This window comes from Lonchura striata, chromosome 2, assembly GCF_050655825.1.
Source record: "Lonchura striata isolate lonStrDom1 chromosome 2, ASM5065582v1, whole genome shotgun sequence".
In the NCBI taxonomy this organism is placed as follows: Eukaryota; Metazoa; Chordata; class Aves; order Passeriformes; family Estrildidae; genus Lonchura; species Lonchura striata.
In genome coordinates, this window is record NC_140704.1 from 12,429,872 (window position 1) to 12,442,186 (window position 12,315).

Here is a 12,315-nt window from a genome sequence, read left to right on the forward strand (position 1 = left end):
GTTCTTTGTAATTTGTCAAGCCTGAGTTAAAAATATTTCAGTCGTATTTTTCTGATGGCAACACCAAAAGATTTATAAAAAATATATTTTTTTTTCAGTAAGACAAGAACATTGCTAGTAGGATACCTTTCCAACCTTATTCAGCAATACGGTAGTCCCAGCCCATATTCACATTCATTCAATTTAGCATCACATGTTAAATCAACCAAACAAATATCTCACATTTGAGGTGTTTCATCCTTATATTTAAAAAAATTGTCCCAAGAGGTTCTGCTCATTATTAAAAATTTCACTGATATGGTCCTCATGTGTCTGCCTCCTCAACTATGCATTTGCCAGCTCTGGAAAACCTAATCACACTGCACTGCCAACTCTCTTTTCAAGAAAGTCAACAGATAATTATGCAATCTGTTCATGCAGTGCAAATGACTTGGCATTCTGGGAGCCTACCACTGCGACACGAAATAATCCCTACTTTGTGGGGATGTGAGCACCTTACACAAATTCAAATTCTGTGCTCTTCTAATGCCATCATATGAGGCAGCAGAGGCAACATGCAAATATTTTTAAAATTATAGACTTGGCTTTTTGGTTGGATTATTACTTTTGACAGCTCTTTCAGATATTACACTTGGTAAAGCCCAGTGTACATCTGCATGACATGCTGCAATTCAAACAAAAGCATCTGCCTTCTGTGGTGTCTTATGCCTCCAAAAAGACTGCTGCATGAAAGGTCTACAGCTCTCTCCCCCAGCCCCATCAGCTTCCCTCATTACTGTCAAATTATCTTAAAGTATATAAAGCTATTTATTTTTCCCCTAAGGCTGTTGCACAGTAGCTTTAAAAGAAAAAAAAAAGTTACTCTTATGATACAATGTATGTGTTCTTGGTTGAATAGCTCTATTTCAATTATTTAATTTCATATATATGTACATGACCTGCTACATTCTACAAGTTCCAGAGGAACACAGGGGCAATGTCTTTGGCTTATCAAAGATGTTTTATGAAATGATTGACAGTTACAAGTGGGCAGACAGTTACAAACACAGTAAAACAGAGAGCAGTTGCTTTGTCAGTTGTCTTTACTAAATAAAATACCCCTCCACAGATATCCAACTGTTGGAGTATCTTTTCAACTACTCATATAAAGAAAGAATTTATTGTCCTTGTATGCTTGGTGATCTATGCTTGCATACATATGATTTATATTTCACGTGTTCACACACTTCTTCTTAAACATGAAGGAATTACATTCCTTAACATTTTAACTTGCAGGTAATAAAGTCGGAAGAAATATTAAACCATCAAGGGACATAGAAAAATTGTGGTGTAAGAGAATCTTAACTTCATGTAAGATTAATTTGATTAAATGTAATTTTCTATAGCCACCTTGTCATGATGACTCATCATTCTCCCATAATTAATTTACAGTAATAAAATCAAGATAAGACTAGGCTATGAGGAGCAGAAGTATATTTCCTTCTTCTAAGAAGAGCAGTTATAGAAAATCTTCTGAACATAAGCAAGATGCGCCATCCTCCCCAAAAAAATGATTACTTGAAAGTATAAAATGGGGAAAATACAGAAGAGGATTAGGCATTGTCCTTTGGAGTATAAAAAGATTCTCCATAATTTTTTCAGCAGCAAAAATATGGCAATACAAATAATATGCTGTAAGTACAGTGGAAAAGAATGTGAATAACCTTGAGTCAGCCTTGTAAAATGCTGCCAAAGGCCTATCAACACCTTCTTATTAGAGCTGTAGCAATAACTCTCGAGAGACTTAAGCCCCTCTAAATTTGTGAGCTCACTGAAATCACCAATAAGATCCCCACTGATGAGGGACCATGAAACTGTACCACTGGGCAGCTCATTCATCAGACACTTTCAAAGTGCTCAAGGCAGAAAAGCTAAAGGAGCTGATGAAAACAGATGCTATACCAAAGATTGCTGTATTAAAGCATCCTAAAACCAAAATGGGATTCCTTTTGGCAGGGGACCACAGAGAGGTACAGAGAATAGCAGATGAGTACTGGGGGTGAGCAGGTGAATAGATGATTTGGCTAAACCCAGGAAGAGCTTAAATTTGCTTTCTTTTGTTCTTGATGTAAATATACTGTATAGGAAAGATAGTAGAGAAAATACCAGAAAATAAATTTCTTCTTATTATTTAAGAAGTGTTATGTTCTAGCTAATGTTGATTATGTCCAGAATCAGTCTGTGTTTAAAAAAAAAAACATTTAAATTGCTGGGAAAAAAAACCAAAGCAAACCACCACCACCAACAAACTAATGAAAACTACATTCAAATTTCATTATAATCTGGCTAATATTTTTTATTAAAACATTGATTTTTTGGCAATATTTTTGTCTCTAGTGCAAAATTAATTATGACTGAAATATATTTTTGTCACTTCTCTAATCAGTGGAGATGAATATGAAATTCTAAGGCTCAGTTTGTGCCATCTTAAAAGAAACAAATAAAACAGTTCAGCCAAACCCTTTACATACTCATTTCTTCCCATTAGTTGTAAAGATCCTGATAGTGACCAACTTAGATGTAAATGCCTGCATGATGGATGTCTAAAGGTAGGCAAGGGATCATCTCATCTGTCAGGACAGGCATAAAAATTCCTTTCCTCTTCATCAGAACAAGCACTGCAAAGTCAGAATTTACATCTCCTCTGCAGCAACTTAAGAAATTGTTGCTCTCTGATTTTTTTAATGCACATTTAGAATAACATAAGGGGGATTAACGTTTTCAATAGATTGATGTTTTAAACAGAACATTTTTATTCACAGTACCACTGTTAGTAATGCTGCTTAAATCTTTCGCTGTCATTATAGTTAAGCCCACCGAGCTCAACATGGTCTGAATTAGAAGAGTAACTGTAATCCTCTGCTGTGGATTGATCAACAGGGAAGGTATCTTCTCTCTGGTCCCTCTGGGCAAAATTTGCCTTCAGAACTTGCTTTGTGTGATGAATGCTCTTAGAAGACATCTCTCCACTTAGCTACCCTTCCCGTTAACCATGGTTCAATGAGAAATCTGGGCATATCTTTCACAAAGGAGACGGAAAGAAAAAACTCTCCATCTGTCTGCGTGTTGTTGCCATCCCTGGCATTTTTTGTCCATTCATAACCAAGTTTAAAAAACTTATTTTCTCAAATACTAGAAGTTCCTACTCATTTTATATGAATGAATGCCTGGTTCTAACGGTAGCTCTAATCAGCATTTCCTTGAAGGAAGAGGCTTTGTAATCCAGTAATTTGCTTGTTTCAGGAGGGAGCAGCCATCTGGCCAGTAAGACACATGTATGTTTGGACAGTCAGCACATGTGCAGCTGTAAATCTGCTGCAGCATATGCTGCTGCTTGTCCAGCCAAAGCACGTGGAAGACACAGGAGGAGAGAAGGTAGCAAGGAGTATGTGAAAAACTCCTGCAAGTATTGCCAAGAGGGTTTAAGAAAGGTAAAAACAAGTCTTCATCATTTTTGTTGCTGATGAAAAGAGCCATATAAGCTTTCACATATGTACCCTTCATGGTTCCACAAGTGAAGTTTTAACCCTTTCCAGGAATGTTGCAGGTCCTCCCTACTCTGCTTATTTTTAATCTCTTCCGTTTCTGCTCTTCTGAAGAAAAGAATGTTAAGATTTGTGAGTAGGAATTTGGAAGCTTACTCGTGACAAAAAGGAGGAAGTATGTATTAGCATTATCATGAAAACATTACAGAGAAGCATATGCAGAATCCAGCTGACACCACACTTCCTCACAGAGGGCAGTGCACTTGGATAGTCTAAGTGCTTAAAATGCATGAAGTGACTATATGAAATATTTGAAAACAGATTATATTTTATCTCCAGGCACATGGTGAAGGTTGCTTCAGAGAGTTGCTTAAAAAAGAATAAGTTTGAAGACCAATGTCTTTAATCTTTTTTTTTTTTTTTAATAAGCTGTTTTAGACAAAACTGATATTCAGAGGGTGAAAGGGAAGACTTTCTGCATTGCTAAGAAATGAGCCACAATCCTGTATATTCAATAGGAAGGCAAGCTTGTCAGGCTGTCAAAGAAGCACCAGACTGTTCATGCAGCTAGTTTGCCTTCTTGTAAGCTGCTTAACTACCTTCTCTGCTGTGCTGTACATTGGAGATTAATGGTAGGCACAGGAAACTGAAAGGGAAGATTTACCAATGAACAGAAATACTGAATGAAATGCCCCATAAACAAAATTATAGTCTCTAAATCTTCAAATTCCTGGAAAGCCTATACCAATGCCAAGGAGAAAAGGAATCAAAGTGAGCAGCCAAGAAAGTAATTGCATTCTTTCATAAACTATTTCTCAATCAACAGAAATTTTTGTATGTGTTAAGTTAAAAAGGAAAACATTTTTTTAAATTGAGGAAAACAGTACAGAGATTTAAAAACTACTTTCATTTTTTTTCCTTTTACTTTTCTTGAAGAAAAGCAACTTTATATTTCCACAAGATAAAAAGTGTTGCCCTGAAAATTTTAGTAACCTAAATTAAATAATTCAAGTTACACCATGCCAAAAGCTTAGTTTAGCTAAGGACCCATATCCTTTTAGGTAGAGCCCAAAATCTTAGTTCTTAAGCTTCTGTATGTCTCTGCAGTCTCCTGAAAAGCTGAAGCCATATATATGAAAATGTTCAGGAAAATAACTCCCACCTTCTTTGTCAAATCTTTCTTGGATCTGAACTAAATTTCCACAAGTGAAGTTCCTGAGCATTTGTTTGTCTATGTGTGGAATTATCCTCTTCTATGCACTACTGCACACTTTGGTTTCTTTTTAATTCATAAGTCCTATCCTTCACTGATCTTGACTGGAAATCATTGTCTTGGTGTGCTTTCTTTACACCAAGAAAAGCACAGTGAAAGGAGAGGGAAACATCTCTTACTTCTTCATGTGTTGGTAATCAGCATATTCAATTAGGAAAAGGGGAATCAAATCCTTCCTTTGAGCAAATTTTAAGTGAAAAATCCAATTCTTTAGTTCATTCTGCAATTTGGCTTCCTCATTCCAGTGGACATCATTCCATTTTATATGTAAAAAATTATATATTTCAGAATTGCCTGAGATATGATATTTAGAAAGTTCAGTTAAGAGGTTAGGTAATTGCAGTAGAAAATCCATTAAATGCAGTAGAAAGCATTGAACATGGTGTTATTTAATCCTGGATGTTGCAACCCTTGAAAGAAGACGATAAGAACGACTGGAGCAAAGAGGACAAGACCAGGCCTGACAAAGTGTCTTAGGACATTGGAGTGAGCACTAACACTCTCTGCAACATCCACAGAGCACACTGCATCACTGTCTAGAGGGAGCAGGTGGAGACAGTAATCCTGAGGAGATCCTGCATACAGAAACATTATGAAGTGCACGGTAATATTGTCTTACTGGTGATATATAAATATATTTTATGGTTCCTTTCTCCTGTTGCTCTAAAGCATGACCTAACACATGTTAAGGGCTGACAATGTATTCTTTAGTCACTTGCTGCTCATAGAAATTGACTTGTGATAGAATATTTAGTGCAGTAATCAATGTAGTTTAACCAAAGTTGAGTCAGCACAGGGGTTTGTGCTGGAACAGCTCTGCCAGTTCTTCTTCCAGAGCCTCCCTGTCTGCAGCAGAACAAAGGTGCTTCAGCCTTCATCAGAGCAACACCTCAGACCCCTGAACCTGCAAGAAGCAGGGTGTCAGAAACACCTGTTTCTGCTGTTGTCCTCCAAACCTTATGCAGCTTTTCCCTGATCAGCAGGCCAGTTTGACTTCTGCTGATCCTTCACATTAAGTGGCATCTCAAGACCATGCTCTGTGTATGGAGCTCAGGTATTTTGTTGGAAGCCACAGTGCATAACAAGTGCCAAATTACCTTTTCATTTGAGTCTTTGAGGTTTCTGTTATGACTGAGTGACCCGTGTCTCATCTAGAACCTGCAAAAGCAGAGATGAATTAATAGATTTCACCTTTATATTTCTTAGTATTATTTGGCTTCCAGCTGATTTAAAGCAAGGTAGCTGAAGAGTGTACAGGGCGCACTGCAAAAATGGCCCTACACTGCAAAAAACATTTCCAACACACATGAGATTTTATCCAGAAAACGAAAAAACCTCATTTTCTTATAAATACACATTTCTTTTTGTACTTGAGGAATTTTATGTTGAATGAAATTTGTTGTACAGCAATAGGAAGTACAAACACTTTAAAGGTGTCAGACACAGGATTGCACTCAATTGCTGGACACCCTTGGTGCTGGTCCTCTGCTTCACTGGAGAACAATCATGAGGCTACTTATTAGATTAAAGCTTGGGTAAATATTTGTGTAAGGGTGGACTGTTAAGAAATGAAATGTAAATTGTTCTATATCAAAAACCATTATTTATCTGTTTACTTTTTTATTTTCCAGTGTGGGATAGGTTTCCCTGAATATGTCTGAGAAAAACTTGCGAAATATTTGATGAAACCTTATCAATAGTGGGTTCCACCAAGTACATTATTTCCTACACAAGAGAAATAGTAGGTGAAACAATATTGAAGGTCTCATGTTAATATGAATTATTTGCAAGATGAAAGGCTATGACTAAGACACCCTGAAGGAATTCTCTCGTTTTCATCATAGAGAAGCATTGCTGAGAAGTGTGCCAAATGATGTCACCCTTCCAAATGTACAGCAAATATATCCTACACTTGTTTGTCTCTAGAATGTGCTAACAAGAGGAATAAGCTTAATTGCTCCTCACTAATACTACAATCTTTTTTTTCTAAATCCAACAACATGTGCAACTCGAGCCTAACAGAGATATTTTAAAAAATATTAAAAAATAAAGAAAAAAAAGAAAAAAATAAACAGGTTTTTTTCTTTGAATGTTGCAATACTCTGGTCTAGGGTTTCTCTTACTGATTGTGTCCCTGATTTCTGAGACTTCTTTGTTCTCTATGTATTTAGAGAATGGATCTACTTACATGGATTTCTGGCAAAATCAATGGCGAGCACAGGAATGTAACAGCCAGAGTTGTTCAGCTTGGAGAAGATACTATTTCAGGAAGACCTTCTAACACCTTCCAGGACTTAAAGTGGTCCTGGAAGATGATAAGACTGGATAAGGCTTTTTACAAGGGCATGTAATAAAAGACAAGGGAGAATAGCTTTAAACTAAAAGAGGGTAGATTTATATTAGATATTAGGAATTCACTTTGAAGGTGGTGAGGCACTGGAAGAGTTCAAGGCTTTGGATGGGGCTTTGAGCAACCTGGTCTAGCAGAAGTTGTCCCTTCCCATGACAGGGGTGTTGGAACTAGATGATATTTAAGGACCCTTTCAACCCAGACTCTTCTGTGATTCTATGAACATTATTAACTTTTCAGTCTGGGTATCAGTTTCCAGCCGAGTGCTGCAGGTAAATTATCAGAAGTGAAGAGCAGGACAGACACCTCACAGGCATCAGAAATGAACACTGAAGGTATGTGCGTGAGGAAATCCAAGCCTGTCCTCTCCTTTCCTGGTGGCCCTGTCAGAGCAACAGCTCAGGAGCCAGCTCTGGCCTTAGTAGCTGCTCACATGGCAGCCGCTCATACCCTTTATTCCTCTCTCATCTGTCTCATTTTGCTGATATTTGTGAAATGTTGGTTTCAAGTGACACAAACCATTGATGTGCCCTCAGTTTCTACATTACTGAAAAGTCTTTATGGCTCCTGCCTTGGTGTAGCTTTAATGGTGTGTAAGTAGCATGCTACTTAATTTCATTGGCTTTGATATTTTATCTAAGTCCAAAATCTGTTCTGACGCTCTTTTCTCATTTGAGATCCTAATTTTTTTATATTACTAAAGTAAGCTAAATAATATATGTAATTTTGACAAAAGAAATTTTGACAAATTTATTATAAAATATTTTATTTCTATTTTCTTTCTTCTATTAAAATTAATTTCCTTTTTTTCTTAAAAACATGTATATTTCAAGAAAAAAAAAATCAAAATTAATGGTCTACTTAACACAGTCCTCTCATGTTCCCTTAAATAATAATGAAAAAAATGCTGAAGAATCATGGAAAGTATAGAGAAAAGAAACCAATAATATACTAAGTACACTGTGACTGAGGCACTGAAAATAGACCAGCACACTGTTCTCAAAGCTGGTTTGCAGAACATGTACAGTAAGTGAGCTTCCACTGGGGGTTTTCAGCATCCAGTGCCTGTTTCTATCTTTGGTGTCTCCAATGAATACAAGAGCACAGCTGCAACATTCTCAGGTATGGGGGGAACCCTCTGGCTGTACCTTCTAGGTTTCAAGTCAGTAAATATTTTAAATCAGCTATTATTGGTTTCTTAAATCTTTCTGGTCGTGTGTTTCTTCACTATGGGACCTCAGAATAAATGTCAGGAATAATTAGCCGACATTTGGTGAAAATCCCTAAAGAAAGAAATGTTATTCTGTAAATCTCTCAGTAGGAATCTTAGAAATATTTTATTGTATTGCCCTTTTATTCTTCACAACTGAGACTGACACCATTCACCCTTAAACTGATTCCTGGGTGCTTTCTTTTCTTTTTTTTCTTTTCTTTTCTTTTCTTTTTTTTTCTTTTCTTTTCTTTTCTTTTCTTTTCTTTTCTTTTCTTTTCTTTCCTTTCCTTTCCTTTCCTTTCCTTTCCTTTCCTTTCCTTTCCTTTCCTTTCCTTTCCTTTCCTTTCCTTTCCTTTCCTTTCCTTTCCTTTCCTTTCCTTTCCTTTCCTTTCCTTTCCTTTCCTTTCCTTTCCTTTCCTTTCCTTTCCTTTCCTTTCCTTTCCTTTCCTTTCCTTTCCTTTCCTTTCCTTTCCTTTCCTTTCCTTTCCTTTCCTTTCCTTTCCTTTCCTTTCCTTTCCTTTCCTTTCCTTTCCTTTCCTTTCCTTTCCTTTCCTTTCCTTTCCTTTCCTTTCCTTTCCTTTCCTTTCCTTTCCTTTCCTTTCCTTTCCTTTCCTTTCCTTTCCTTTCCTTTCCTTTCCTTTCCTTTCCTTTCCTTTCCTTTCCTTTCCTTTCCTTTCCTTTCCTTTCCTTTCCTTTCCTTTCCTTTCCTTTCCTTTCCTTTCCTTTCCTTTCCTTTCCTTTCCTTTCCTTTCCTTTCCTTTCCTTTCCTTTCCTTTCCTTTCCTTTCCTTTCCTTTCCTTTCCTTTCCTTTCCTTTCCTTTCCTTTCCTTTCCTTTCCTTTCCTTTCCTTTCCTTTCCTTTCCTTTCCTTTCCTTTCCTTTCCTTTCCTTTCCTTTCCTTTCCTTTCCTTTCCTTTCCTTTCCTTTCCTTTCCTTTCCTTTCCTTTCCTTTCCTTTCCTTTCCTTTCCTTTCCTTTCCTTTCCTTTCCTTTCCTTTCCTTTCCTTTCTTTTCTTTTCTTTTCTTTTCTTTTCTTTTCTTTTCTTTTCTTTTCTTTTCTTTTCTTTTCTTTTCTTTTCTTTTCTTTTCTTTTCTTTTCTTTTCTTTTCTTTTCTTTTCTTTTCTTTTCTTTTCTTTTCTTTTCTTTTCTTTTTTCTTTTTCTTTTCTTTTTCTTTTCTTTTTCTTTTCTTTTCTTTTCTTTTCTTTTTCTTCCCTTCCCTTCCCTTCCCTTCCCTTCCCTTCCCTTCCCTTCCCTTCCCTTCCCTTTCCATTTCCATTTCCATTTCCATTTCCATTTCCATTTCCATTTCCATTTCCATTTCCATTTTCATTTTCATTTTCCCTTTTCATTTTCCCTTTTCATTTTCCCTTTTCATTTTCCTATTTTCTTTATTAATTTTTTCCTTTTCCTTTTCCATATTTTCCTTTTCTCCTCTCCCCCACAGAATATATATTTTATTGATGTTATAATTTATTTTATTCTGACGATGGGCCAGTCTCTCTCTTCCCACAAAATTCATCACCAGATGAGCATTTTTTTCCAAGCAAGACAGACTGAACTGGATCGTTTGGTCAGTCTTTGTAGCTGAGCTGTATTTTGTGTGAAAACAAATATTTTGTCTTCAACACAAGTGCACCTAAACAAAAATATCATATATGGTTGTTTTTGAAGTGATTCAAAGTGAGGAATGAAAATGCAAAGTTCCTAAAATTCAAACAAATCAAACAAATCCCATGCCTGTATAGATTTCACCTCACCATTGGGCATGACACTAATCCAAACCCCTGACCAACAAGAGAGTCAAAAATCACAAAGAAGATGCAAGACCAAGGTTCAGATCTACCTGTAGGCAGCCAAAACTAAAATATCCCATAATACTTCCTCAGCAGAGCTCAGCTCCTGTGTGACACTGATCTGGAAAAAAGGTATTTCATTTGTTTGGGTTTAATATCTTTCCACAGTACAGAAAGAATTAAGCACAGCTTGGAGAAGAGATTAAAAGTCCTAAGGTAAGTGGCCTGAACATCATGCTTATGGTTTTGCAGTCATCCAGAACTCATCCTTATTGTTTTGCATGAGCTCAAGAACAGTTTAAGTGCCAAACCTCTCTGCTTGATGCTGGGCAAGCCTGGGAACTCAGACCTGCAGCAAAAATCAAGAAATGTAAAAATTACTCTCCAGACTTGTATTTCATCATGATTATGAATACAGAAAGCTGAGGCTTGTTTTGCTAAAGCCAATATACTACCACATAAAAGGGAGACCTCTGGAAGGTTTATAAATTAGATTTTGACATCCTTAGTTTCTTTAACAAACAGCTGACGTGGAAAACTTTATTCTGAAATTTACTTTGCATATATTGTTACACTTAATTTTTGAAGAAAAAAATTGTTTAGATCATAATATTCATTTTTACATTTGATATTTGATATCAAATCAATTGATATTGATATTTGCTTTTGATCCACTTCATAAATCCCTTTGTTATTTACTCAGTCCTACCTCATTCTGTATGAACTTAAACATACAAGGTTTAACATATGCTTTGTACTTATCAGGCCTTTGCATAGAAACAAATTTCACTGACAGACAGAGTAAAAATGCAATTTATGCAGAATTCCATTCTCAGCACACAGAAATGAAAAAAGGTATAAGAACCATTAAGAAATAATAATAATAAAAATAACATGAACAATCATACTAGAAGATAATGATGTGTTTTGGGAGGAAAAAGAAAATTTCTGTGACATTATGAGCTCTAAATAATTCATTTTAATTAAATGTTAATGTTTTTCTTAAACATATGAAAATGTAGTTTTTGGGGAGATGCAGGTATAGACTAAAGAGATGAGTCTGTAGACACTTTGGATAGGTACAAAATCTGACATTATTTTATTCAAAGCACACCATCTTCACCTTTGAAATAATAACATCCCTTGGAAATATGTGATTCTGCAATGAGCTGCAAATGTTTGCTGTAGGGACATGAGTTATAAAATAACCAGCTTGGATAGGGCAGCCAATAAACTCATTCCCAGACCTGTTTCAGGCATTAATGTTCAGTCAAAAGCAAACCTTTAATATTTGGTTATGTACTCAAGTTAGGATGCTAATTACAATTTACTTTTCTTCCAAGTGTGCATTTCTCTCATTCTTTCTGACATATTTCATATTTTCTGTGTCAGTGACTGTAGATATTCTCAAATGGGTTATTCATTTGATCATACCTCAAGCAATGACTATCCTAATAAGCCATTAACAGATAGCTGACCTATTCAGTATCTGCAAACACACATAAAACAGTGCCCTGTGCAACTGCAGAAGGGAACTCAATATGGGTGAATATTGAGCTCTGCATTGCCTGAGAAGAGATGCAAATTTTGCCTTTGCATTTGTCTTGACATCTCTTAGAAAGCTGGAGACACTAATATTTTTGGGGGTGGGGGTAGGCGGGAATAATATCTCCAGTAAATATCTGCTAGCTCTAAGACATGCATGTGTTGCCACTGGGATGCAAATGATACACTCATCTATTTCAAGGTTGCTATTTTTACGTTATAGTGCTTCTCCCCTTCCCCTTCCCCTTCCCCTTCCCCTTCCCCTTCCCCTTCCCCTTCCCCTTCCCCATCCCCTTCTCTTTCCCCTTCCCCTTCCTTTTTTTTTCCCTTTTTTTTTTCTTTTATTTTCCTTTCCTTTCTTACCTTTCTTTTTTTCTTTTCCTTTTCCCTTTCCTTTTTCTCTTCTCTTTTGTCTCCCTAATGCCCTCTTCTTGTGCCTGCAATTGCAAGTTCAGAGTATTTATCATAAATCAGAAATTCCCCAGGAAAAAAAAAAAAAAAACTGTAGGAGGGTGTGTATTTTCATATGAGATGTTTGGGGTATTTTCCCTGGTCTTCAGTGAGAAATGCTGATATGAGACAAAGAGGTAGGTAGCGCTCTCCTGGGTCACCGTGGT

General features: G+C 36.4%; 1 long non-coding RNA gene across 1 annotated transcript in view; it reads left to right on the forward strand.

The window, feature by feature from the left end:
* LOC116183197 (uncharacterized) overlaps nucleotides 1-12,315 on the forward strand; it is a 51,808-nt gene that overhangs the window by 15,018 nt on the left and 24,475 nt on the right. Inside the window, exon 2 of the long non-coding RNA XR_014950571.1 lies at nucleotides 10,322-10,369. This is a non-coding gene — a long non-coding RNA (uncharacterized LOC116183197). The remainder of the gene's footprint in view (nucleotides 1-10,321; nucleotides 10,370-12,315) is intronic.